This window comes from Pinus tabuliformis, chromosome X, assembly GCF_031772625.1.
Source record: "Pinus tabuliformis cultivar Carrire ecotype Pingquan chromosome X, CPIR1, whole genome shotgun sequence".
Taxonomy (NCBI): Eukaryota; Viridiplantae; Streptophyta; class Pinopsida; order Pinales; family Pinaceae; genus Pinus; species Pinus tabuliformis.
Window position 1 is genome coordinate 1131769903 of NC_142308.1, and position 4125 is coordinate 1131774027.

Consider the following 4125-nt stretch of genomic DNA (forward strand, 5'->3'; position numbering starts at 1 on the left):
TATTCATCAAGGATTATGTCAAAGATACCAAAGGTTTGACCAAAGTATTTCTTCCCAGATCAACCAGGTGTAGCCAAAGCCTACGTGGACAATTCTAATGCGTTCTTAAACATTTTGATCATGTGTCACCAAGCCGCAGGAAACCGACGGGGTAATTTCTTCGCAGCGGATTTCTTTGAGAGAATATCGCAGAAATCCATGATGCTGTCATTCGAGACACTCATACTGCTATGAAGATGATTTTTCGGTGGAATCACAGGATGTTTGCAGAAATTATGAGATCTACAACAATTGCAACCTGTGTCGGTGGGTGATGTTCATGGCCAGTTGCACTACACTATTCATCTACGATGAGAAACAAGTTTTCCAAGTGCTCATTTTCATAGCATATTCATGCTCTTGGAAGGGCTGAAGGAAAAACCCCAAATATTTTAGAGTTGTGGAGATGTCATTGTTGCATTATTATTTTTTGCGAGTAAGTGAAAAGATTTTGTGTGTGAAGCTGGTGACGAATCATATTTTCGAGAAAAACATATTTGTGCTGGTGTGGATTTCAGTTATATTTTGTTTTTTAAAAAGTGCAAAACTAATTAATGAGCAGAAGAATATAATTAAAATAGTGGATCTTAATGTTTTTTGGTGATGAGAGAACATATTACTAGATTAATTGTGTGAATTTGTTATATGCTGATGCATCTTGTTGTGCTTTGGGCTTTAAGAACATCAGTGACATGTTAGTTTTATGAGATCCACATGTGTGAGATAGGTCAAGTTGTATGGTCAAATTTTGAACACATCTATCTTAGATAACTCGAAGACACAACGAGCTATGTATTCCGATAGATGGGAGCTTGTCCATGGGATGATTCACTACTTGGCTATTTTTTCTAAAAGTTACAAAGAGCTATGTAATTTGACTGAATAAAGTATGTCAACATTGTTGATCATGCAATTTCATCAAAGATGGTCAGAGATGTTTATGTTTTAAATAGAGTTCAAGTGACAACTCGAAGATAAGGTGGTGAAGAAAGAGTGGTGTTTGCGAAATTCTAGAGTGGATGTGAGTGTTGATGAAGACAATCCAGACATATGTGATTATATGCAATTTATGATTCTTGTAATAATCTTTGTAATGATGTAATGTAAGCATTAAAGGGGGACTTGGAGTAATGCTTACAATAGTACATAGGTAAGATTAATTTGTTGGTTGTTTAGTTTTGTTGAGAGATTTTCTCAACAAGCAATTTCTTAGTTTGGAAACTGTTGAATCTCATAAGCACTACTTATGTGGCTTGTAATTTGGCTTTAAAGACAATATACATATATTATTATGTATGAAATATATGTCCTATATCTACTTCTCTAATTTCTTTCTACTTATATCTAAAGCAGGAAAGCCGACAATGATCACCCCATGCTTTTAACAAGGATGTTTGAACAACTCATTGATTTCCCACTCTATCGTAATTGTTGAGGTATCCATTCCACCACCAAACATGTCTTCTATCTAAGAAAAAACAAAATGATAAACACTGGTCCCTTGAAGTATATAAGTTTTAGAATTAGAGTGATGATGGAGGAGGCATACAAGCATAATAGACTTGATATTTTCCCATGTGATCTTTGATTGCTCAGACTCATCGTTACTAGCTAGTTGCTACATCTCGAGTAACACATCGATAAAGTATTTACCAGTTTGTGTTGGGCCATCATTGAAAATAATGCACACAACATATGAAAATAATGTAGGCATATGTATGCAAAATTCATTCTCCAAAGCCATCAATATGTTCAAATTCATTTTTTCTTCATGTCATTGCCTCAACCTCCTTCAGTCTTGTTTTGTTTTGCTGTTATGGAATCTTGCCTTTGTCATCATGGACTCTTGCCTTTATTGTCACAGACTCTTGCCTTTACATCACACCAATTTAGCTCAACAATAAATTAGTGTGACCACAAATTCTTCATTAAACAATCTCTGCAACATTATCCAAGCACCAAGTCATCAATATACCAACATCAATGCTCTGTCAAACCATCAAGGTATTTGCTTCTCCTTTGTCCTGTTTTCATCAAGCATGCCCAGAATAACATATCCAATATCTAGTATAAACCTATGTGACATCAACATTTGGCATCTGTCTCACCAACATGTACAACATCTAAATTTTTTTATTTTTTTTTCTTTCTCCTGTAAAACGCTGACAATTTCATTGTTAGTGAAAACAATTTGTAATAAACAGGAAATGTCGATAATGCAATTATCAATGTTTATCAGCGTCAGGAAAACGATCTAAGAGAATACATTGACAATGAGAATGTCAAAGCTATTAGGTATTTGGTGATAGCAGGAATATTAGAGGTTACCTTAGAGGTTTTCCGTCGCTGGGTATTATTGACCTTGTTACTGCGCTTGCCTTGCTGGTCCTTTATCCCTTGCTCCTACACACCTTGTTTCCGCTCCTTGCCTTGCTCTTGCATACCTTGTTGCCTTGTGGTTCTTTTGCTGCTCCTTTTCGATCAATGAAAACAATGCCAACACCATATGCTTTGTGATGAACATGAAGAAATGAGGATAACGATTCATCGCATTAGTCAATGAAGTTTCATGGGAGTGGACACAAAGAAGTTGCGAAAAGGGTGGAATTTTTTTCGCAACTGAGTGAATTTAAAATAATGAGGTCGAAATTTATTGATGTCGATATTTTGTCAAAATATATTTTGAGCAGGGTGGATGCACTGCATCTAATATGGATCTGTTGGGGTGCGTGTGATCTCTCGTCCATGCCCTCCTAGATTCCATTGCATAATTTATGGATTTTTAAAGTGCACGGAAAGAAATTGAACATTGTAGGTAAATCGAAATTTAAATAGAAATTAGTTTGGTTTGAAGATTGTGTGTCCGTTTTTTTGTTGCTAATGTGGCACCACAAGATGTCAAAAGAATTCGAAGGGAAGGGTTTTGTACGTGAACATAATCCCGAAATTCAAAATAATTATAACCCATTAACGACACTTGTAAAAGTTACATTTGATATAAAAAAGTTAAAGGAATTTCCAAGTGACATTGGAGAGTTAAGCAGTTTGGAAGAGCCTTATATAGGAAGCTATTTGCTGGAAACTTTGTCGCCTTTGGTCGATGACCTACACAACATGAAGCATTTGCGGCTGCAAGGTTGCCCTGCATTTATAGAATCCATTACAGAGTTGAATGACTTGACTTGGATGAGTTGATGGGATTGTCTTGATTATCTATTTCTTAACATTTTTTGCATGCTTTGCCTTCATCCTATGAGGCATTCATCTATTTGAGTGTTGAGTCACAATAATACAAACCTAATAAAGGGTCTCCTCCTAGAATTACTACCTCTTCTATATGAACATACTGTTGCGAAGGAATGTACTAGAACATGTGTAAGATCACGTTCAATGATTGTATGCTCATCAGATCTAGCATTGATAACCTATGCTTATATAGCGCTCTCCTATTTCTTTTTGCAGCAAGAACTGATAAGGACAATTAATTTTGGTCCTTTAAAGCACAATGCTGATGATGTTTTGGATCTGAGAAACACAACTTTTGAGTGCGTGGATACATTTCTTGATAACTGCCTCGATCAGTTTAATACTTCATCTTTCATTATTCCCTATCTTCAATCAGGTTTAAATGGCCAATATCAATAATGTTTATTTGATGCTTTAATATAAATAAATTAATATATTTGTTGTATTGCCTTACGTATTTTTATAAGTTCAATACATTAGTTTATGTACCCAATTATTTTGATGATAAGTAGCAATTGATACATGATTTTTCATGAATATTCATTCGCATTTCTATTTGTGCTAGATCATTATGATGTGAAAATGCCATGCCACCTCATACTTTCAAAGCTTGCAGATAATTTTTCTTCTGCAGTTCTAACAAGTTTGCTAGTTTGATGGTTTACTTTCACTTATTATTTTTTATTTTACAATAACCATTGATTGACATGTTCCTCAGGTTTAATTGACTGTGGCCTTCTATGATGCAGTTCATGATTCATTAGTAGAGCCCTTAGAAAAGATTCATTCACAAACCAAAGAAGGATGATGTGAAACAAGAAGTAGATCACTAGGAAAATA

At 35.0% G+C, this 4125-nt stretch overlaps 1 long non-coding RNA gene across 1 annotated transcript; it reads left to right on the forward strand.

Annotated features, from left to right (window-relative positions):
- The first annotated feature begins 3574 nt into the window (after positions 1-3574).
- On the forward strand, positions 3575-3905 carry LOC149143819 (uncharacterized). The gene is made up of 2 exons (XR_016265168.1): positions 3575-3670; positions 3851-3905. It is a non-coding gene; the product is annotated as an uncharacterized LOC149143819 (long non-coding RNA).
- Positions 3906-4125: the final 220 nt, after the last annotated feature.